This window comes from Typopeltis vanoorti, chromosome 20 (genome assembly GCF_054136105.1).
Source record: "Typopeltis vanoorti isolate ZY-2024b chromosome 20, IOZ_Tvanoo_1.0, whole genome shotgun sequence".
NCBI lineage: Eukaryota > Metazoa > Arthropoda > Arachnida > Uropygi > Thelyphonidae > Typopeltis > Typopeltis vanoorti.
Genome location: NC_143568.1, coordinates 48,154,258 through 48,179,794, shown reverse-complemented (window position 1 = coordinate 48,179,794; position 25,537 = coordinate 48,154,258). Strand labels below are relative to the sequence as shown.

The following is a 25,537-nucleotide window of genomic DNA, read 5'->3' as shown; positions in this document are numbered from 1 at the left end:
CTATTAATGATTATAAATTATTTACATATAAGTAAATATATGTAAATATAAATATATTTATAATTGCTCAAGATCAAGATGATGTTAATTTTTTATGAGAACACTGGTGATGTTTTGATGTTTACAGCCTATAAATTGATTTTACAGAGAAGATATTTGTGGTTGGCAGAGAAGGAAGAGATTTAAACCTCCTAGTTTAAATGTGTCTCCAGTAAAATCAAAGCAGTGGATCATTTTGGGATATTTATAATTTGGAATGTCTGAAAAAGATGTAAATGATCTTACCAATCCAGTCCATAACATTATTAAACATTTGAATGGTGTTCTGTGGAGTCAAGACTAATTATAGTGATCTGTCCCCATAGGTCAGATCACTATAATTTGAATGTGAGGCAGAAGAGTCATATAAGAGATGGATGGTTTATGACAGTATGTCTATATCTCTCCCTCAGTGAGTTCAGACCAAGACCATTGTGGAGAAATCATTGTGAGAAAATATGGTAGACATTCTTAGTGTATCAATCTTTGCACTGGTCTGGATATGTTCTGTGGATGACCATTTCTCCTGGACATCCATTGAACATGATATGAGAGTAATGAATTCTTCACTGCCAGGAAGGCAGATTAATGTATATCCTCAACTGTCATGGAGAGGAAGAGGCGATGTGAACCAGAGGATTGCATGAGGGCTCCTGGGATGTGCATTGATAGTGGAGAAGGGAAGTATAAAGCAGTGGAGATATCTTTAAAAGTAAGTTTACATTTAAGATTTTATAATTATAACTAATATTTGAATAAATTAAAATAATTTTATTTAATTTTACAATTAAATTTACAATTGAAGTATGCAAAATACTACTCCATACAGGGTTAGAAGAGCAGGTAGTTTTGGAAGTATTCTGCTGAGCACTTTGAATTTTTTGTAGAATAATTCATTAGTTTTGTCTTTCATTTCAAAGTTTTATATAAAGGTGACATTTTAGCTCGTTAGATCTCATGCCGTTAGCTACTGATATATCATACTGCATCACACTTGTCATCAATCATTCAAATTAATCAGTGATAAGAAACAGAAATATAAAATGGATAAAGAAAATGACTGCACAGTGTGACACGTGACAGGATACCACATCGAACTCGTACATAAACAAGAGCAAATGGAAATGAATATGAAGCAGTGTTGCTGATGGATAGATATCAGAGAGTAGTATATGGGAGAATGGAATCAATCCACGAGAAAAGCAGATGACAGTAGTGTATCACAGGACTCTGTGTGTAATTCCTAAATCTTTGATATAGGAAATGATTTAAGGGGAAATATTCAGTTGCTTGATGATTGTGGCAAGCTAGAAGAACAACAGTCAGTCAATGAAGGTCATGTAGAGATCTGCAGTATGAGCATAGGATGATGACTTCATCACTTTGGGATGAAGAATAAAAAAAAAGCTGACCTTATCAATTCCTGCAGTTTGGTTCCATCAGAGTTATACATAACCTGTAATCTCTTCATCCCAAGGTGAGCCTTGTACTTTGTCATGTTAAAATGGCAGCCATAACCCTTAGCTCATTGTGCCAGTCTATCTGAGTTATCCTACAGTATCTCTACATCATCTTCATTTACTATTGCTTTTTCTAGCTTTGCATCTTTATTATTATTATTTTTGTGTGATACCTCCAAGGACTCATTGCAGGAGGGCACGCCACTCTATTCCACTACACACATCTGTCTCCCCTACTATTTAATTCTTCACCTACACACAACAACGCTACTTCCATTGTACTATTATAAACAACGATACTATTGCCTTTGTCAAATAACTTAATATTTCCCCTTAAATCATTTCTTATATCAAAGAACAGATTAAACAGCAGTGAATCAAGTACTGAGCCCTGTGATGTACCAGGGAGAAGGCAGGTGACAATGATGTCTGCCTATTCCTTGATGTATGTCCATTAGCCATCCTCTTATCCAAATCATCAGTTTCATATTTATTCTCATTTGCTCCCATGCAGTATCTTGTTAAATGTCTTTGTAAAGACCAGCATTATCACTGTGTAGCCATTTCCTTCATCCAAGTGACGCATCATTTTATTATAAGAAGTGAACAAATTACTAAGGTGCAAGACCTATCTTCACAAAACCATGCTGTTCCCTGTAGAGTATTGTATTCCTGTTCACTCATTCCTGAATTCCCCCGTAGAGTATCATCTTCCTGTTCACTTATTCCTGAATTCTGCCCTTTTCCAACTTCTCCAATACTTTAACCACCACTCCTGAGCAATATTCTCTCTAATTTTGCCAGACCATATGTGCGTGAAAAACATTTTGTGCACATGTTTCTGCTCTCAAACTTTGTGTGAGTTTGAGAGCAGAAACAGTGATAATGCTGGTCTTTACAAAGACCAGCATTATCACTGTTTACTTATCACTTACAAACTCTGTGTGTGTGTGTAGTAGCCTGTGCTTTCAATGGAAAAAAATCACAAGCCATTTACTCTTAATTTGATATGCTTAAAATTCGTGACATCTTTGTTAAAAGATCTTGTACGTTGCATACATGTTTAGAATGCAATATACAAGATTTTCTAATATGAATCTATGAGAGCAACTTGAATACTTAACTCCTTCAGCTGTTTAAATATCTTGTATATATGCAGTTTATAAACACATTATGTCCAGCCACTTGAATTTAAACAAATTTGCAGTTCTTTTCAACTTTAATTTCGACAGTGACATTTTTAATGTTTAACACACTAAAACTACTAATGTAATATTTTTCATATTAATGTTGCCCTTTTATTTTTTCATATAGCTATAACCTGTGAAATTGTGAGTGCTTAGTTTGCTTAAATATGTAGTTACAAACTATCGCCATTCACCTGAGTTTAAGTGACTACTGTTTAGACCAGTGTTTCTCAAACTTAAGATATCTGCATACCCCTTCTTAAATTTTCATTATTACCAAGTATCCCCTTATCAAATAATAAATAAACGAAGTATATTTAATTGTAAATGTCTATTTTATTTGAATTTATATGTAAGCAAATTCCATAATATCTGAAACACATTCACTATATAAGTATATATTTCTTAGTTTTAACACGTTCTCGACGGAGTGGTGTCAAGCAAAACCATATGTTGCACCGGCAACATAAGGTTTTGCTTGAATCTATACAGCAATTTCTGTTGGAGAGGAGATACGATTCATTAGTTAGTGCTATTTTTATCTCAGTTGTCTCTAATTGCACTATTTGTTGAGAAATATGATTCCATGCATCAATGATGCATAGCCGAAAATTGCCACATATCCCCTGAAGACCTTTCACGTACCACACTTTGAGAAACACTGGTTTAGACAGTAGACTAAACAGTAAGTGACTACTGTTTAAACAAATATGTGCCTGCAACTTTCTGATGACAGTGTTAGTTCACTCACACAGTGCAAGCTAAAAGTAACCGATTAGAGTATTAAAGTTAAAATGAGTTAGAGTAATATTGGAGTGGAGAAATTGGGATTATTAACGTTCAAAAATTGACTGTAAATTAAAAATTCTGAAAGCAAAAATTTTGTGTATGTGCACTCTTTTTGAACAGTGTGCATTTTGCACACAAATACAGCTTTGAGGGAACATTGCTCCGGAGAATACTCCTTGGCCTATAATTGACTTCCTTTGTCTTGGTTCCTTATTTGTGCAATAGAACTATTATGCCCTTTTTCCACCCCCTAAGCACTTTCCATTACTGAGTCAGAGGAGCTGCCAATTCCCTTGTATATTCTTATAATACGTAGGTTGATATCCTATCTAATCCCATGTCCATATTTGCATGAAGGTTCTTCAGCATCATAACCACCTTCATTTTATCTGCCTCTGTTCTTGCAGTAATACAACTGTTTTGTTTGCTTCTGTTGTTTTCCTACCATCAGCAAGTCTTCCTTCCATAGTCATTCCAATTATATGCCAATTATCCTTTTGCTTGCCACATCACAAAAGAACTGTTTGGGGTTTGCTTTTTGGAAATCCCATCTATTTCCCCTTTTTATATTATTATTATTTATGGCATCTCCATGAAGTCCGGAGACTCATCGTGGGAGACCCAAATCAACCATCATATGCACCAATCCTATCATATCTCTCTTTGATTTCATTCACCATCAGAGACCTCACAACCAATTGTGGCAATCTATTCGACTCACTCACCACTCAAAAAAAATCTGGTCCACACATCCCTACTAACCACACTCTTACACAACTTTCATGGATGGCCCCTAGATCTCTAACTATTTGTCATATATTGAAAAATTTCACTTGCATCAATTTTATAAAACTCCTTTAATATCTTAAAAGTTTCTATATGTCCCCTCTTTTCCACCTCTCAACTAAACTTTGTAACCCACAAACCTTCAACCTATCCTCATAGGGAGTATTCCACAGACCTGTTATCATCTTGGTTACTCATCTCTGTATCTTTTGACCACCTCCTAGTCCCCCAAGAAACCCAGTTGACCAAATCTGTGCACAGTCAAGATATGGCCAAATGAGGGACAATAACTTTCCTTTCTTTACTTGTTAGTGTGTTTTTCAACATCCAAGTAATTCATTGAGTTATTTTACCAACTTTTGCAATATGCCATTTATCCCCAAGCCCCTACCCTCATCAATTTCCTGCAAACCAATACCATCAATATGAAACCCCATATGCAACCTTTTCAACCTGAATTGCATAACCTTACATTTTGCACTGTTAAATTGAAAATCATTATCCTTTGCTCACAATGGCAATTTATTTAAATCATCCTGCAGGACATCTGTATCACCTATTTCGACTATTGCTTTCTCCAGTTTTGTATCATCGGCAAACAGCTGAATATCTCTTAAATCTTTCCTTATATCATTGATATACAAATTAAAGAGTAGTGGCCCTAGTTCCGAACCTTGAGGTACTCCATAGTCACCATAATCCTCCTAGACTCCACTCCACCATATGATACTCTGCGATGTCTGTCCATCAGCCATCCCTTTATCCATGTTGTTAGCCTCATATCCATTCCCATCCTCTCTTAAATTTTTTAATAGTTTTTCATATGATATTATGGTGTAGTCGTTACCTTTATCCAATCTGCTGTCACATTTATTATAAAATGTGAATAAGTTACTAAGACATGACCTACCTTTTACAAAGCCATGCTGCCTAGAGTATTGCATCTCTATCCACCCACTGGTATTTTACCTTTCACCAACTTCTCCAATACTAACAACCACTCCCAATATATTAATTAGTCTGTAGTTTGCTACCTCTGTCTTTGAGTCACCTTTATGCAATGGTACTATCTTACCCTCTTTCCACTCCATTGGAACCCTGCCAGAGGTGATACTTAGATTAAACAACTTCGTCAGAGGCAATGCCAATTCTCTTGCACATTCACATAGTACACAGGTTGATATGCCATTCAGTCCCACTGCTGTGTTCACATTCAAATTTTTTAATACGCTGATCACCTCCTGTTCATCTACCTCAATGTTGATATGTATCTCTGTAACATCAACAACTGTAAAATCACCACCTGGATGATACACCTTTGCAAAATGATCATTCAGCAACTCAACTATTTTTTTTGGTTCAGTGACCTTACCATTCTAAAGATATTCAACGATGACTTTAAGGTCAGAACAAGCAACTCTAAGCCTAAATCCTTGAAAAGCATGATGATGAAATTCCTGCCATGAGCATTATTTAAAATCATTCTCTTGGGTTTACTTTGGCCTGTTTGGCTAATTCTCTCTCTCTCTTAGTCTGATTTGGCTTTCCTTACTATACTTGTCACCCTTCTTGCTTGCACTTTGTACTGCTAATGAGTATGCTGATCACTTTTTTTCTTTATATTTCTTCCACAATGTTTTCTTTTTTTGCTGCTCTTGCTTTATATCCCTACTCATCCACTTAATTCCAACTTGGTTGATTCTCTTGACTTTCAGTATACAGTCTGATACTGCTACTCTCAAGCAATTTCTGACCACTTGCCATGCACTACTGACATTCTTTCCTTGTAGCTTCCTCAAGCAATGGCACTGTTCCAAGTTGACTCCTTAGTTTCTCATAATCACCAGTCTTGTTACTTGAACATAAACCTCTTCTTGATAGAGAACTCCACGTGTTTGGCAACTTCCCAGAACAAGACTGCATGGTCACTCTCTCTCTCTCTCTCTCTCTCCAACTAGAGGCAGAGTGTTTACCTTGGTTATGGATACATCTTCCGATGCTATTATCAGATCCAACACTGTCAAACTCCTTGTTTGATAGTGTTGGATCATCTGATAATAGCTTCCATCTTGCTATGCCCCATTTCCTCTTGATGTCCCTATAGTTAAAGTCTGCCATAATAATCGTTTAGCCCGCACTCGTGCTGATTTGCCAATACATGAAGGCCCGTTTCTACATTTTGCAGGGCCCTGTGCGAAATGGAAAATCAGGGCCCCTGAAAGTTAATAACATTTATGGAAATTTTAAATGGAAGAATATCTTGTTAATTAATTAAATCAAATATGAAAAATATTTATGCACATAAATAAACAAGTATGCTCTTTAGCATCAGTTTAAGTAAAGGGAAAAAATTAGTTAAAAAATAAATGTGTTTGTATGTACATGATATATTATTTTATTATGTAAATACACATTATCATATAAATATGCCAGAACAATGATTTATTTAATAATATAAATAATAATATAAAATTATGAAAAAAATATCCATTTTTACTATAAAGAATGAAATATATGTATAACAACTTATAAGATTTAAAAGAAATCTTAATATATTAAATTTTATTTAACCTAATGCGCTTATCAATAAAATCATTTATAATGCTATCAAAATTCAAATTTTTTGCAATTTCATGCTCTATAGATATTATTGCCAGGGACGACAAACGTTCTTGAGACATAGAAGATCGCAAATAGGTTTTTATTAATTTTAATTTGGAAAATGACCTTTCTGCTGATGCGACCATAACTGGACTGGTCAATAATATTTTAAATGTCGTAGTAATATTTGGATAAATATCCGACAAATTATTTGCAATTATGAATTTTAAAATATTAATGGGTGCATCTTCTGGAACAATATTTCTAAAAATAATTAATTCATTGTAAAATTCAGATTCATCAATATCTGTATTTAATTTTTGATACAGCTGTTTGCAGCAAAATTTTAATTCATTTTCTGACATTTTTCTTATTAATTTCATATCATAAAGAAATCCAAATGATTTTTCGTGAATTTTATACAATTCAAATCTTTTTTTGACAGATTGTAGAGCAGTATCTAAAATTAAAAAAGAAATTTATCCTAAAATTATCTTTGTTATCACCTATGTGTGATTCATCAGGCATTTCATAATCAAAAAATACTTTTCTTCGACGTACTCGACTTTCTTTAAATTTATTTTTTATTTCTAATAGATTTGACAGTTCTTTAGCAATCTCAAAACAGCTATCAAATCCTGACATTCTCTGCTCTTCAAAGTACTGCACTAACTCTTTAATATGCTTAGTTGCTACATCTATGGGAATTTTTGCATTTTGTAATACTTTACTTACTAAATTAACTTTTGACAAAAGCTCATACCAAATTACAAGGCTTAGTATAAACTCAAATGAATCTATTTGTTCATATATTGAAACCACTTCTACTTTGATAGTTTATCTGATGCAGTTTTAAATAATTCTTTTAGTGCATTTAAAAATTCTGGAATTTGAAAACGTACAGCTCTAACTGATTCTATTCTACATTCCCATCTTGTATCACATTATAGTTTTGGAGTTAATTGTTTAACAAATTTCTTTAATATGTCCCAACGTGAAGTTGAGGCAGCGAATAATGTATATATTTTTTGTATAACATTAAAAAAAATTTTTTAATGTTTTTTATAACATTAAAAAAATTTATTGCTATAATTGATGATTTTGCGACATCCCCTAAAATCAAATTTAAATTATGACAGGTGCAAGGAGTATAAAATGCCTTTTCGTTTTCATTTAAATTGTAAGCACGGACTCCCTTATATACTCTTTCATATTTGCTCCGTTATCATACCTTGCTCTCTACAATCTGACAATTTAAGATTTAATTTATTCAAAAGTGATTTTATATTTTCATATATACCTTTACCAGTAGTGTCATTAGTTGTTAAAAATGTCAAAAAGTGTTCACGAATTTCAATATCTGCTTCAAATATATATAAAAATCTCAAAATTACTGAAATTGGTCCTGATGACTAACATCAGGAGTACAATTGAGAATTATTGAATAGTACTTTGCCGTCTTATCATATTTACAATATTTTGTTGAATTTTGGTTCCCATATCAACAATTAATTCATTTTGCACAATGGGTGATAGATATGAATTTTGTTTCTTACCTATAATTTTTTTTTTCGAACATCGCATTAAATGATCTTTTAAAAGTGGATCAAATTCTGCAATTAATTCTATGATTCCAAAAAAATTACCATTATGGGCTGTGTATAAAGTATCAAATTACCTCTAAAAGTTAAATTATGTTCGGATAAATAAAGAATTGCTGCTACTATTTGTCTTAAAACATTCCTTAACTGTTCTGCTTCAAATTTTATGACATTTTAATTTGCCTGATCAATTGTATTGTGATTTTTTAAATTGCATTCCATTTGTGTCCATGAATACATACATTTCATGTGCACTGGATTCGTTCGTGCGACTTTAATCTTTCACTTACATGTCGCCAGTCAGAAAAGCCATTATTAGATAAAAAATTACCATCAGAAGAAAATAATTTGCAACAAAAACAAAAAATAGAATTGGAAGAGTTTGAACATACAAGCCATCTCTGTTTTGCTTTTCTCCGTTTGCAATTGTCCTAACATAGTGAGCTGTTGAAAAACACCTTGTTATCATCTTTTGGAAAATCATTTTCAGTCGGAGGAGACGGCGGACAACGTTGTTCAAAATTTTGGGCCATGTTGCTGGATCATCAATAGTAAATAGTTCACTTCCTCTGGTGTCTCAGTTTTAGGATCTTCAATACTCATTATTTGACCAAATGCATCATGTTCTCCACTTTCTTTGAGTATTTCAGAACTCTCATTATTAATTAACGTTGAAGCCGAAGAACTGTTTGTAGTTATTTCAGAACTCCCGTTATCAACTGATATATCTGAACAAATATATGAGTTCAACTTCATAAATTAAACAGTGAATTTCTTTGACGTTCCTCAGCCGCTTCTTTTTCTTGTTTTCGCTTTCGTTTTTCATGCCCACTTGGGTATTTTCTTCCATAATAATCTCCCTCATGTTGGTTGTACTCTAGAATTAAATGTGATAGATTTAATTATAAAATAAGTTAATAAATTAAAACAAAATTATTTACCTGATAAATCAAATATATCTAAAATAGATAATATTAGAAAATAAACAAATCTAATATAGATTGAAAACTGCTATTGAAGAAAAATTCTGATGTCGGATAACCTAAAACCAGTTTACAAAATATATTTTTTAAGATGTTTTGCAAGTAATGTCACATAAAAAAAAATTGCTATGAATTACGTGTATACTTACTTGTTCATGAAATCATAAACTAAAATCAAAAAACTCCTTAAAATTATTAAAAACACCTGTTTTATAATGCACTTTTCCCTATTTAACACTATGTTGTACGATATTGTTATATATCTTAGAATAGTTTCAAATACTACCGCTCTAGCACTATGATCTTATTTCACTTACTATAACAACAATAGTTGGTTGTAAAATTATATACATATATTTTTCTATATAATAATTACAATATTAATTTATATAATAATTTTAAAAAAAAATTGATTTTGTTTTTTCAATTTTTTGCTATTAGAAAATAAACAAATCTAATATAGATTGAAAACTGCTATTGAAGAAAAATTCTGATGTCGGATAACCTAAAACCAGTTTACAAAATATATTTTTTAAGATGTTTTGCAAGTAATGTCACATAAAAAAAAAATTGCTATGAATTACGTGTATACTTACTTGTTCATGAAATCATAAACTAAAATCAAAAAACTCCTTAAAATTATTAAAAACACCTGTTTTATAATGCACTTTTCCCTATTTAACACTATGTTGTACGATATTGTTATATATCTTAGAATAGTTTCAAATACTACCGCTCTAGCACTATGATCTTATTTCACTTACTATAACAACAATAGTTGGTTGTAAAATTATATACATATATTTTTCTATATAATAATTACAATATTAATTTATATAATAATTTAAAAAAAAAATTGATTTTGTTTTTTCAATTTTTTGCTCTTTGCAGGGGCCCTGTGCCACCGCACAGTTCACACATCCATGAATACGGACCTGAATACATGGCATCTACATCTTCCTGTGGAACCCCCCCCCCCCCCGGTCTATAGCAGTACCCAACAATGTATTTTGTCCTATTTGTCTCTATCTCACACCAAAGAGCTTAAAATGAACCATCTCCCTCAGACCTAATATCCTCTTTAACTTCTAATTTTGTTGGTTGTGATTCTGCAGCTATCATCAGCAATACCCCATCTCCTGTCCTGTTCCTACTGTCCTCCCTGAAAATACAATACCCTTTTACATTTTATCCCTGTTCATTTTCAGTCAACCAAGTCTCAGTGATGCCTATAATTTTTGGCCAAGTTGAGCTTACCAATGTCATAAACTCCTCACCCTTATTCCTGATAATTCTTGCATTTGTGTACATGCATTTCAACATTCCTTTGTACCCATAGTTACCCTTATATAATGTCATTACCAACCCATTTAAATTGGAGACCTGTGAAATCCCATTCGGCATTACATAATCATTATTGTACCCATGATTGTTTATGATAGGGGTGGCCAGACACATGTTTGATTTCATCCTCCCTATTATCTCTAGATTCCCTGATATTGCACTTCCACACTCTCAGTAAATGATTCTTTCTCCAAACATTAACTCCAAAGCCATTTAAATGTAGTACATCAGGCATACATAAGTCCTTTCATCCATCAAATTCACTCGGTACATCAATAAACTGCACGCCATTCCTCCTGCACAATCTTCTGATTAACCTCATTGGTAATCATGGCCCTTTTTCTCAGTTCTGTCCTATCATACCGAGGCAGCAGACTCACAATCTTTACTTTCTTTCTCTTCATTTTTGCTTCTGTTAGCAACTCTTTCATATCTTCTCTCATTGCATATTTCTCACCTTTCAAATCATTTGTGCCAGCCAATACAATCACCTTGTTTGCTCCATTCTTCTGCATACTTACAGCATCACTAACATCCTTTATCTCTGCACCTGGAAAACGTGCTTTTGTCACTTTCTCCTTAAGTACACCTCTTATCATATAATCCCCATACAATACTATCTCTTTTCTCCCAGTCTCTTGCACTTTCTTGATTTTCCCATTCACTCTTTCATGCTCTGTCCTTCTGTACTACACACCAATCGTTTCTCCATTTGCTCAGTCTCACTTTTTGTCCTCTGAAGGAATTGGCTGGAGTGTGCAATTTCTTTCTGCACTAGCATCTCGTCATTCACATTACTTTCAATCACTTCCTTCATATTTTGTGCGCTATCACTTGCTGCTTCCACTACATTCTCCACAACACCATGACAATCCTGCCTTATATCTTTATCATCAGTCACTTCATTCTTTTGCAACTCACATTTCTTATATTCACATACAAAACATTTCCAACAAATATTTTCTCCATTTTCACTCTTGTACCACAAACAATTCACTCTAGGCAAGGCAACAAATATATTAAACACATGATACATTGAACTAAATCATATACGTTGATATCGGTCAACATTGATCTCTTTGTCACCATTTTTGTCATGCTTATTGGTGCCATAATGAAAAACGATTCTGAAAAGAATATAATTTAATAATAGATGACTAAACAAAATAACTTAACCACACAGTCAAAAATTAACAAAATACCACCAAATATACTTAAATATAAAGAGCTAATAAGCTTCATTTCGGCAATATAAACATTATTTAAATTAAGGGGATATTAAGAATAGCGATTAGAACTTTACCGCCTTTGCTGCGAGTTGTCCGGTATTGTACTACGTACTAAGATCACTTGCATTAGCTCATGCTAGTGGTCGCCGATACTTTATAGTTTTACTATATTCAGCATGAAACTCTCTGATTCCAATCTTTGAGTTTCTTATTCGGTTTTAAAACAATGTGGGATTTAATATCTCCTTAATTTAAATAATGTTTATATCGCCGAAATGAAGCTTATTAGCTCTTTATATTTAAATAACTTAATGGTTGCACCTGTTTGGAAACTCGTATAGCAGAGTATATAAGTTCTTTTCGCTATACGCTTTGGTATTAATTTGGTCTAGCTACTCACTGATGAAGCCTCAAAAAAGGCTGAAACCGGTCTGGGTAGTGACCTCCCACCATAATGTAATAACAGCATGCATTTCCTAGGAAATGTGTTTTTACATTATGGAAATTACCTAAGAATAGCGATCAGAACTTTACCGCCTTTGCTGCGAGTTGTCCGGTATTGTACTACGTACTAAGATCACTTGCATTAGCTCATGCTAGTAGTCGCCGATACTTTATAGTTTTACTATATTCAGCATGAAACTCTCTGATTCCAATCTTTGAGTTTCTTATTCGGTTTTAAAACAATGTGGGATTTAATATCTCCTTAATTTAAATAATGTTTATATCGCCGAAATGAAGCTTATTAGCTCTTTATATTTAAATAACTTAATGGTTGCACCTGTTTGGAAACTCGTATAGCAGAGTATATAAGTTCTTTTCGCTATACGCTTTGGTATTAATTTGGTCTAGCTACTCACTGATGAAGCCTCAAAAAAGGCTGAAACCGGTCTGGGTAGTGACCTCCCACCATAATGTAATAACAGCATGCATTTCCTAGGAAATGTGTTTTTACATTATGGAAATTACCTAAGAATAGCGATCAGAACTTTACCGCCTTTGCTGCGAGTTGTCCGGTATTGTACTACGTACTAGAGTCACTTGCATTAGCTCACACTAGTGGTCGCCGATACTTTATAGTTTTACTATATTCGGCATGAAACTCTCTGATTCCAATCTTTGAGTTTCTTATTCAGTTTTGCTACCAAATATATATATAACAATTTCACTAATATCTTCTAAAAAATAATAACTTAGCTGAGCAAAATGCATGCTGCATCTGCTACTCAAGATGACGCTAGCACCATCCCTATAACTTTGAAATGGGTCTGTCACTCGAAGGCCATAACATGTGTAGCATTTGTAAGGAGCTCCGAAAAAGATAAGTTTTAATTATTTATTCATGTGGGGACTGGGGACAAGTAATTGCATTTGTCTATAACGAATATGACCACGTTGCCACCAATTGGTGAGAGAGTGATCATATGGTCTTGATCTGGGAGGTGGCCAAATGTGTGGAATTTTCATTAAGATGGTGTATATGTGGAATTACAGGGCTGGTAAGTATAACAAGCTTAGGAGATTGCTTGGATCAGTGCCATAGCATGTAAAACTGCAATGGTAGATGTTGATAGTGCATGGGAAGTGGTAAAGGAGTGTTTGATGGAAGTAATGGCAGACGGCATACCTAGAGTCAAGAGAGTAAATCAAGTGGGAGTTAAATGGACGAATAACATCAAGCTGGAGCTGCAAAAAAAAAAAAACATTTATGGAAGGAATTTAAGGAGAAAGGTGACCTGCAGGCACATGAACAGTACAAGGCACAGGCCAGAAGGTTAACTAGTGTGGTAAGAAAGACAAAAGCAGATTATGAAAGGAAGTTAGCAATGCAGTCTAAAGAGAATCCCCAAAAGTTTCGATATGCTGCAAGTAAAAGAAAGAATGTATATGGAAGAATGATTTTAAGGAATGCCTATGGTAGGGAGGTAACTGAATCGGTCGAAATGGTAGAATTACTAAGTGAACACTTTGCAAGAGTATATCATTCAGGTGGTGATATTGCAGGAATGAGAGATAAAAGACGTATATGGGAACTGAGGTAAATGAAATGCAGGTGTATAATCTAATTAATCTATTCATTAATGTGAATAGAGCTGTGGGATTGGATGGTATACCAGCTCTAGTTTTACATGAACTGCAAGGGAATTGTCAGTGTCCTTGACCATATTGTTTAATCTAAGTCTCAGCTCTGGGTTAGTCCCAAGGGGGTGGAAAGAGGGGGAAAATAGTTCCGTTACATAAAAGAGGTTCCAAGACTGATATAGCAAATTACCCATCAATCAGTATATCTGGAGTTGCTGTTAAAGTATTGGAGAAGTTGGTTGAGCAAAATACAGGAATGGATAGATGGAAATGGAATAATGTATGGTGGGGGCAGCATAGTTTTGTGAAGGGCAGGTCATGCCTCAGTAACTTGCTCACATTTTATATACAGTGATAGCTGAGTTGGATAAAGGTAATGGGCTTATAGTGATACTGCTGGACTTTGCAAAGGCCTTTGACAGGATACCACATGGAATTCTAATCAGTGAACTGCAGCACATGGGGATGGATATAAGGTTGGTGAAATGCTATAGGAGGATGGATGATGGAGAGATATCAGAGAATAGTTTATTCAGGAGTAGAGTCTAAAAGAAGGCCTGTGACTAGTGATGTGCCCCAGGACTCTGTTCTTGTACTGCTGTTTAATTTGTTCATTAATGATATAGGAAAAGATATGAGAGGAAACTGTTCAGTTATTTGCCAATGATGCAAAGTCGGGTAGAGCAATAGTTAATACAGATGATATCAAAATTTTGCAGGATGATTTGGATAGATTGGCAGACTGGGCAAAGGAAAATGGATGTCGTTATAATGTGGCAAAGTGTAAAGTTATGCATTTTAGGGTGAAAAGATTGGTGGAACCATACTCCAGGAAATTGATGAAGTCAGAGACTTGGTAGTGTTAGTGGATAGTGAGTTTAAATTTAGAGGACACATGGCAAAAGTGGCTAAAGCAGCTTATTAGATCACTTGGTTACTGAAAAATACTTTGATGAGAGGAGAAAGCAAGTTATTGTTCCTCTTTATCGAGCCTTGATAAGACCCCATCGTGACTACTGCACACAGATCTGGGCACCAGGATTTCTTGGCGATGAGTTAGGAGGTGGAGAGGATCCAGAGGCAAGTGACAAAGATGGTAACAGGTCTATGAAATGTACCTTACGAGAACTGGTTGAAGATTTCTGGGTTACAGAAACAGTTTGATAGGTGGAATAGGGGTGATGTAATTGAGACATACAAATTACTGAGGGTTTTTTTACAAGATTAATTCAGAGGAAATTTTTCAGAACAGGAGTGGTGTGGGAGAACTAGGGGGACCATCCATGGAAACCGAGTAAGAATGTAATTAGTAAGGGTGTTAGAATTAGGTTTTTTGCTTGGAGAGTAATGAATGGTGGAATAGGTTGTCAGAGTCTCTTGTAGGTACCATGACTGTGAACGAATTCAAAGCAAAGTATAATAAATACTGTGCAAATGTTGGATAGTTCTTGACATGATGTTTAGGGCCTCTCTCAATGAGTCCAAGGACTCCTTGGAGTTGCCTATAATATAATAATATGGTCACATCTGAATTACCGTGCTTTGGTTGAGAGTTCTTGATTGAAGAAGTATTAGTTAATAGCTGCAAAAGAGGAGATATGATAGAAACATATAAGTTGCTGAAAAGATTTTATAAGATCAATACATGAGAAACGTTTCAGTACATGACTAGGTATGCGGAGAACGAGGGAGCATTCAAGTGATGTACAGGTGGAATATAGCAGGGCTGGTCTCATCTTGGGGATAGTGGCTTGAGAAATGAGAGGGTGTACACTATATTACAGAGCCAGGTGAAGTATTAGGGGAGTAATAATGGCTATAAGAATACTTGCAATGCACTACTTTTTCTGTATACAAATGCTAGGAACATTAGAATAATGGGAATGAGTTTATGGCATTGACTGACTGAGCCTCTCGAAAGGGTCATGGTATCAGTGCAACTTGGTATGAGTTGCCTGCCTTATAATTCCAATGAATTTTTTCTATTTTGATACCTCCACATGCCTATTCATCCTTCATGTTAGGACTTCATAGTCACTCTCACCACTAAGGAGAATGTTCTAACAGGGATAGAAACCAAAGGATGCAGCATATTTTGGCAGGATAAGGAGAATAAATGTGGTGGTGGTGGAGTGTTGCTCATGATGAAATGAGTTGTACCCTCTCAGGGTGGAGAATCGCAGTAGAGATAACACTAATGGCTCTGAGAGTATATGGTATGAGATAAATGTTTATACAACAAGATATTTAATGGGATGTTGCTATAGACCAGGGAATATAACTGGTGATGAGCAAGAAATGTTTAAGCAAATTAGTTTGGCAAGCTCCTGAATTTTTGGATTTCTTCAGGGACAAACTTTCTTAGGGAACACAAGAATCAGGAATTTTGGATTTGGTCATAGCATTAGAGGATCTGATTGTGACTGAGATGTCATACTTGCTCCCCATTGGTGAGAGTGACTATGAAGTCCTAACAGGGAGGATGAATAGGCATGTGGAGGTATCAAAACAGAAAAAATTCATGTGGAATTATAAGGCAGGCAACTATCATAGACTTAGAAACCAGCTTGCAGCATTTCAGTGGATGAAAGAATTTGAAGGAAGAGGGGGGGGTCATTAGTACATGGGAATATACTAATGATCCCTACTAATTGATGTCAATAATCTGCCAATGCCGTCAACAATGGCAAATTATGTACCTTGAGTGAAGAATATAAAGCAATTTGGAGTCAAATGGATGACGAGAAATAAAAGGGAAATTTCAGAGGAAAAAGAGATTATGGAAGACATAAAGAGAGAGATGGAGAAGAATTGTATGAGGAATATAGGGCTCAGGCTAGGAAAGTGACAAGTATCATAAGGAGAGAAAAATTAGCATATGAGAAGAGACTAGTGAAAAAAAGCCCATGGAGAATCCCAAGGGATTTTTTCGCTATGTGGCGAGAAGGAGGAAAAATGATAGGGGACAGATTACCTTGTTGGATGGAGAAGGGAATCAAGTGACCAAAGCAAATAACATAGTTGAACTATATAATGATCACTTTATTAGAATTTTTCATCTTCATACAGCAGGAAGTACTCCTAGAAGGATCATGAGTTATTAGAACTAAATGAAGAGGATGTATTCCGAATGCTGAGTACACTAAAGGTCAATAAGGCAAGGCGCTTAGATGGAATTCCGCCACGTGTTTTACAGAAATGTGCCATGGAACTGATGGTGTTAATGAAAGTCTTTCAATGGGACAAGGTCCTGGAGAGTGGAAGGAGGGTTAGATAGTACCATTGCAGAAGGGTGACAGTAGAATGGAGGTATCAAACTATAAGCCTGTTTGTACTTCTTCTGTAGTTAAGATTTTGGAGGAATTGGTAAGATTTCATGTACAGAATTGGGTAGATGAGGGCAATGTTATTTATGCTGCCCTCAGTGTAAATAATATTTATACTGAGGCCAGCATGGATTTGTTAAAGGGCTTTCTTGTTTTTGTAATCTGGTTACCTTTTATCAGGTAACCAAAAAAATTTGTGTGGTTTTCAGTAGAGTTTGCTACAATGATTTGTTTTATTTGTAGTGGTTTGCATTCCGCAATTTTTTGTGTCATAAGGCACAGATACTCTTCAGTCAATTGGTGTGCTCTTTTTCTGTGACTTTGAACCCTTTTTAAATGTCAGTTGAACCTGATGTAATTCAAGCTTGTTTGCTTTATGAATTTAAACTCAGTTTGAAGCTTCAGAAGCATCCCTTAAGATATGTGTGGCATTTGGAAAAAATGCAGTAGCAGAACATATTGTGCAAAAATGGTTTAAAAAAATTTGTTTCTGGTGGTGAATCACTTGAAGATACACCCTGTTCAAGTGAAGGTTGAACATGTTCAACCCTCAATTATTGATAATGAAGAATTATTAAGAGAGACCTCCAGGGAGTCGGGGACTCGTTGAGGGAGGCCACATACTACAAGCACCAGCTATCATACTTATTCTTGAATTCATTCACACTGCTTGCACTCACAACATCCAATGGCAATCCATTCCGATCATGCACCACCCCTATGAGAGAAAAATCTAGCGTTCACCCCTTCTTAGCGGCATTCATTCTCAGCTTCCAAGGATGCCCTCTTGTCCTTTCCCCATCCTCCATAACTCCATAAATTGCAAAATATCATCAATGGAATTTTATCTTGTACTCTATTGGTTATGTGCCACTGTTGAAAATACAAGATTAACATGTCAAGAACTTTCACAAAGGTTTAACCTGAGTGGTGAAACAATTTGTTTACACTTGCATCAACTGAGAAAATCATGGAAGCTAAGCAATTGGGTCCCATGTTCATTACGATGACAGTAAACTTCAAAGGTTATCAATTTGTTCTTCACTTCTTTCATGTAATAAAAATGATCCATTTTTGGATTACTTGCTCACTTTTGATGAAAAATGGATCTTGTACTCTAACAGCAAGCAAACTTATCATTCGTTGTCACCGAACGATCCAGTACTGCACACTTCAAAGGCACTGCTTCATCTCCAGAAGACTATGTTTTGTGTGTGGTGGACTGGCGCCGATATTGTCCACTATGAGTTTCTTGCTGCAGGCCAAACAATTATGGCCGAGATCTACTCGATGCAACTTGAGTGTGTGACGCATATGTTACTCCAGAAACAGTCAGGACTAGTTAATTGGAAAAAAAGTGCTGTTCTTACAGGACAACACAAAACCTTGTGTTGTTTAATCACTACACGAAATTCTTTCTTGTCCATTTTTTTCACCAATCATGGTACTTGATTGATTCAAATGAATGCCTAACACAGAGTAATATATCTGACTGAAACTTAGTGTGAACCTCCAACAGTTGCCAGCAACAAAAAATAACCTCTATACACACTGGTGGTGCCATCTCTTAGACTTTGCACGGACTTTTCGAACAGCCCTAGTATGTACTGGTTATCAGTCTTCAGGAAAAGTAGCATCCTGTAAATATATAGTGGAAGGATATTTAATATGGTATATTTAGTGTTCATTGTAGTGTTGGTTAAAATGCATATTAATTTATTTTTTAAAGGGATTAATGGTGTCAGTGTGGTGTGATATGTTCCTCCTCAGCTTAGTATACCATACTGTATAACAGTTTGTATTCAGGCGAAATATAATTTTCTTAACATTGTCAGAGTTAAGAATCTCTTCAAGAAGAGATAGCATAAATCATACTTTGTTGCATACTTCTGTAATATGTGATTTCTAGCTGAAATTGCTGTCTATTTTTAATCCTAGGTAGGTTATAGTATTCACATTTTCGATCTTCATACAGTTACAATCTTGGTTACTTTTACAGTTCCAGTTATGTAGGAATATATGAGTGGAAAAGTTGGTTTTACTATTAGGTGTATTTTTGAGTTTAAAAATTATAAATTTTGTTTTTCAGCATTGAGAGTGAGTTAGTTCACATGAAACCAATTTGTCACCATATTTTGCATTTCATTTACAGAATTTGCAGTGAATATCAGTGTGGTATCATCTGCAAAGGTGTTTACTTTACTTGATAATTGTAGGTCATAGAAGTTGTTGATGTAAATTATAAATAGTACTGGCCCAAACATGGAACCTTGGGGGGAACACCACATTTTACCTGAACGAAATTGCTATAACTTTTGTTGATTTTTACTGCTTGTGATCTAGATACTAACTCTTAAACCAGTCATATTCACAGCCTCTAATTCCTATATTCTCCATTTTTTTTTTTTAAATAATATATCATGGGGTACTGTCAAAAGCTTTCTGCAGGTCTAGAAAGACTGCTAAAGTTCGTTTGTTTGGGCTTGTGATGAATAAATCAAGTTTGTGAAATTCAGCAGTATATGGTCAGTGTTTAGTTTCTGTCTAAACCAATACTGTGGTTCTTAGAGAAGAAGTGTTTTTTTTTTCTAAAAAAAAAAAAAAAAAAAGTTACTAAATCTATTTTTTTACTAATTTCTCCAATATTTTGGAGAAAACCAGGAGTAGGTAGATTGGCCTATAGTTTTTAAGATCATTTTTGCATCTCTTTTATATATTGGTATTACCCCAGCTTTCTTAAATTCTGTTGGAAACACACCAGTCATTAGCAATAGATTGAAAATAGTAATCAAAGGAGCTATCAGATATTCCTGGCACTCCCACACAATTCTGACATTAATGCTATCGTGACTTGGAGCAGAAGGTTTTTTAAGTTTCATTATAATATTTTTGATTTCATTCTCACAAGTAAGAAAAAGTACATTGAACTCTCATTTAAGTCCGCAATTTATGGATGGATTATTATGACTATTTATAAGTTTTTCATTGGCGGTTACGAAGTAATTATTAAATTTGTCTGCTGATGTTCTCTCACTGTTTAAATCTATATGATTGCTGTCCTCATTACTAAGTCTTGGTTCTCAGATATTTTTGCCCAGTATTTGCGAATTTCCATTGTTTTTTGGCACTACTTTCACATTTCAAAAATTCATTACGGTAATATTCGTTTTTTCCTTCTTTCAATTTTTGACTTACTTGATTCCTATAATATCTGAAGATGTTCTCATAGTATTCATTGTGAGGGTAATTTTTGTGTTTTTTATACATCTTATCTCTGAGTTTTATACGTTGCTTTGTCTTGCACTATCCTCGGTTTCTCTAGTTTGCATCTTTTCCTATGAGTGGCGCATTGTATTTCAGTATCTAATATGTTAATGAATTTGTAGTAAGCATCGTTAACATTGGTTTCAGATTGTATTTGTTCCCACGATATGGTACTTAATTTATGTTTTAGCACACTGTTATTCTAGGATACTGGACTCTGACATCTTTTGTGTCTGTAGATGGATTCTTACGGCTATTGGAATGTGATCTGTTATGGGCTGTTTTAACACGTTCATTGCCAATCACGCAATATCGTATGATGCGAGTTCTCACCAAATGGCCGATCACGCGTTATTGCGTGGACATCGCTATCAAGTAAAAAAAATTTGGCCACCACACGAAATTCCAATTTTCAGCTTGGCAATGAACGTTTTAACACCATTGTCTTGTCTTTAGTCGAACTTTGTGTTCTTACAAAGACATGATCCAGACACGATGCACAGCCATTGAAATCCTTCGTCGGGACATTTACATATTGCTCAAAGCCATACATGGCTAATAAATCTATGAAATCGAGAGAATAATAGCTGTCACTTAGCAGGTCAATATTTATGTCACCAATTATAACATTATCATAATCAATGTCATGTAGTACAGGGTCCAGTTCTTGTATAAAGTCATCATCATCATCATGCTTGTCAAGGATTTAGGCCTAGAGTGGCCTGTTCTGGTCTTAGAAGTAATCGTTGAATCTCTTAAGGAGCCGTCCTGGTTTTCTTTTTCCTAGTGAATCCTAGTATATTAAGGCTTGTTTTGGTAATCTTTCTGTTTTCATTCTTTCGGGGGATACTGTAACCTCTAGAGAGCACGTCCTCTGGGTTGCAGATAGGGGAGCCCACCAAATATGGTGGGGTGATTCAAATATATTGAATAAGGACTTGTGGACCAATAGGGCCATAATAGGCAATCATCTTGATTAAGGGAAGTGGTACTCCCATGGTCCCCTAGCTGGATCTATCCTCTTCTTTGAGGAAGATTCACTCACTTTAATCTTTCCTATAAGGCCTTATCAGCCAACTCTTATTTTATTATCCTTATGCTATTAGAGTACTCGAGGGCTATGGGATCTTTCCATTTCTGGCCTATATCTATACCCCCCTCTATAATCTACTCTTTCTGTTTCAGTATACCCTAATTCCTCCTGTGGGTTTAAATTTGGAAGAAGGCTAGTTCAGAAGCTTTAAGGTAGCAGCCCTACCACTGGACTATCCATCGCAAGGCTAGTCACCTCACATCCTCACTAAAAGTAGATCACTTTTAAGCCAACAGAGAAAGGTAATTCTTGTGTAAAGTCGTAGGGTGTAATGGAATGAGATCTATTAATAGCCATTATATAGTAATTGTAGTTCTCTAAGTAAATGTTAATATTCTTGGCTGTTTGCATTTTTATACTGCTAATCAGGGCCGGTTTTATCATTAGATGAACCTAGGCAATTGACTAGGGGTGCCGGATCTTGATCAATAATAAAAAAACAAGCCATCCTGGTGCTCCCTGATGATCTTACATTAGTTTTGCCTTTCTCTATTTCTTCCACTCCCCTGCTCTTTGTATACTTAACCTCAAGTGCAGAGATTTTTCCTCCTTCTGGCATCTGTCCCAAGACGAGCAGAGAAGTTCCAAGGTATCCCTCAAACTAACAATCGAAATTTAGGCACCCCTACATTGTCTCTATAATAAATACAATGTATAGGGGTGCCTAAATTTTCTTTGCCTAGTGGCATCAGATACTCTCTGACTGGCCCTGCTGCTAATGTGTTTAATTTAATAGTTAAATGCCTTTTAGCAAAGAGCAGTAATCTCCCAGATCTGTAATAATCCCTAAAGTGATAGTATTTTTTAAACCTTTCTAAATAGTATAGGCTAGCTTCATGCTCCTTTATCTATATTATAATCTAGGTCATTTAATATTAGTTCTAGATGTTCCATTTTATCTCTTATACTCCTAATGTTTAAATGCAATATTTTTAAAATAGGCTCATTATTGAAATATAAAAATCTTCCTAATTCTGTTGTGTTATTGCAAATTATACAATTTTCAAAAGCAGTTATACTAATATCCATCTTCTTATTATCCATCTTGAAGTAATCAGGGATTCTTTCATTACTTTTAAAGTTTTTGGAAGTCATCTTTGCAATTTATCCTCCACATATGCCACGTCTCATCTTTTCTCATGAAGAGTTTACCATCCTTGATCCAGAGATACTTAGTCTTTATCCTGTTTATATTTTTTTGCTGCATACAATAGATGCTTTATGTTCAGAGTCAAATGTTCATTTAAATATACTGTGCCGTCTTTAAAATTGCTACTTACTGTAGCTTCCCCCCCCCCCCTTATCTGTGGTCAACCCCGGTCCGAAAATAAGAAATGGAAAATTCCAGAAATAAACAATTTATAATTACATCGGCAAATCTCCGACATCCCTGAGTTGCCTTGGCTTGCACTACTTGACTTAAGTAGCTAAGGCAACTCGGGGATGCCGAGGATTGTATTCTCGTATGCTCTCAGGTCAACTTTCATAGTTTCTACAAACATTCGGCTTTGAAATAATTTTGGAACTAATATCCACTTTGCTGATGTAATTTTAAATAGCTGAAATGAAGCCGTATGACTTTTTCTTTTAGTAATAGACAATTCAAAGTTTTAAATTGTGTGCTGTTTTGAGTAGTTCTCAATTATCAGAGTGACTGTCGTGGTATCGCAGTGCTTGTGTTCAAGTAATCAATAATTTACTTGATAATGACCCCAAAGCGCAAGAGTAGTGATGCTGGCAATTCAGATATGCCAAAGAGAAGTGTAAAGTGCTTTCTTTTAAGTGAAAAAGGTGCAAGTTCTCGACTTCATAAAATAATAAATTAATAATAATAAAAACATATGCTGAGGTTGCTAAGATTCCATTCACATTCAGATAACTTTTATTATAGTATATTGTTATAAATTTATAGTATTTATTAAACTTTATCATAGGCCTGTATGTATAGGAAAAAAACTGTGTGTGTGCGTGTGTGTGTGTATATATATATATATATATAGGGTTCTGTAGCACTATCCGTGGTTTCTAATATCCGCTGATAAGGGGGGGGACTACTGTATTACATCTGTAGTACTTATTTTGTACTTTATTTTTGTTTCCTTCCAGATGAGATCTATCTCTCGTCTCCATAGACCTGAATTTTATAATAATATATTTTGGCTTTTTTTTTGTGCATTATGGAGTTTGTGAGCTGCTTCAATGCCCTTCTCATTAAAAACCCACCTGAATTTTTTGTGAAATCTTTTTTATTATTTCGTACACACTTTCATGGGGCTCTTGAGGAACACTTCCTATTATTTCCAAATTTCTGTTTATGGCTTGTTTACTTCGATCATCAACAGTTTGATTAATTAATTTAAGATCATGACATAACTGTAAATTGGAATTTTCCAGTTCTGTATTTTTAGTTTTAAGTTTTTTTTATTTCCTCTGTTAGCTGAACTGTCATGTATAAAAACACGTCTATTTTGGCAGATGTATATTCAGCAGAAGTTTTCAGTTCACTTACCACTCCTTTAACCCTCCAACCGGCCAGGACATATATATACATCCAGCTAAATCTGAATATGATTCAATACACCTGTTGAAAGAACATGGATAAGAAGTGCAATTTGACTGTTCTGTCGTTTAGAAGTGCAATAATCCTTCATGCTGTAGAGAACACTTAAACAGATTATCTCGCAAAGCTGAGTCTCAGTTCTCTATAACAAGGAAAGCAGTTCCTTGTTTTATGCTGGGCAACTTGACTGTTAATTATATTAGAGAGGCTAAAAATATAGAAATAATTTTTATTTTCTCTTTTTATTGTACAGTTTATAATTCCAGGACAAAATATAAATCCTTGCATACTTTCTTCACTTAAATATTGCGTTACCTTGAAGAACTAATGTTAAATGTTTTTGTGCTAATTTTGCCATATCATATCACTAAGTATAAAACTGATATGTATATATTTTCTGCTAGTTTATATATTTTTCTACAATTTTAAAGTAAGCGATACTTTTGCATATATTCTCTGATACAAAATATGTATATGTGCATGCATCAAATGTGAAATTTCATATTTTTGCAATAGAAATGAACTTTATTTTGACTTTGATATTGAAAGTTTATTTTTCACTTGGTTAGAGTATAATAAATTTAGTTTAATCCTTTATCCAAGTGTGAGCAAACAAAGTTTGCGCCTGAAAGTATCTTCAGGACTGGGGGAAGGTGGTACAACACCTTACCCCAGTCCTGAAGATACCTTCAGGTGCAAACTTTGTTTGCTCACACTTGGATAAAGGATTAAACTAAATTTATTATTTGATTTTGATAGTTTTACTCCCCCCCCCCCCCCCAGTTGCATGATCGAGAGATGCTTGATTGTACTGTTTCCATTTCATCTTTCAAGTAAATTATTTCATCAAAAAATTAAAAATATAAATAATAAAATAAAATAATTAAAATATATAAATAATAATATTAACATTTTCCACTTTCCAACACACTACTACACACAGATTAGAAATATTCAAAGTAGCACGAATATTTTTTTTATTACAAAACAGCAAATAAAGTTCGACAGATTGAACAATATTATTGCATTATTTCTTTTCTCCTGTTGGAGAAAAACGGTAAAATGTCACTCCTATAATTATAGCAATTTTCTATTGGCAAAAATGGTAAGAAAATAATCATTTGCACTTTCATTTCAAAACACAAAGAAAGAACATTGTAAATTCACCCAATGAAAAAGAAAATACTACATAT

The 25,537-nt window shown here is 34.6% G+C and overlaps 1 protein-coding gene across 3 annotated transcripts in view; it reads left to right on the top strand.

Annotated features, from left to right (window-relative positions):
• The window catches only part of LOC150095415 (uncharacterized), a 172,227-nt gene extending 147,266 nt beyond the window's left edge, over positions 1-24,961 (top strand). Inside the window, exon 7 of one of the 3 annotated variants that reach the window (XR_016550057.1) lies at positions 24,260-24,961. The gene's annotated coding sequence lies outside the window, so the exon portion shown is untranslated. Of the gene's footprint in view, positions 1-147; positions 178-19,365; positions 19,384-24,259 lie in introns of those variants that run through there. The other 2 variants (XR_016550059.1, XR_016550058.1) reach the window with 2 other exon arrangements.
• Positions 24,962-25,537: the final 576 nt, after the last annotated feature.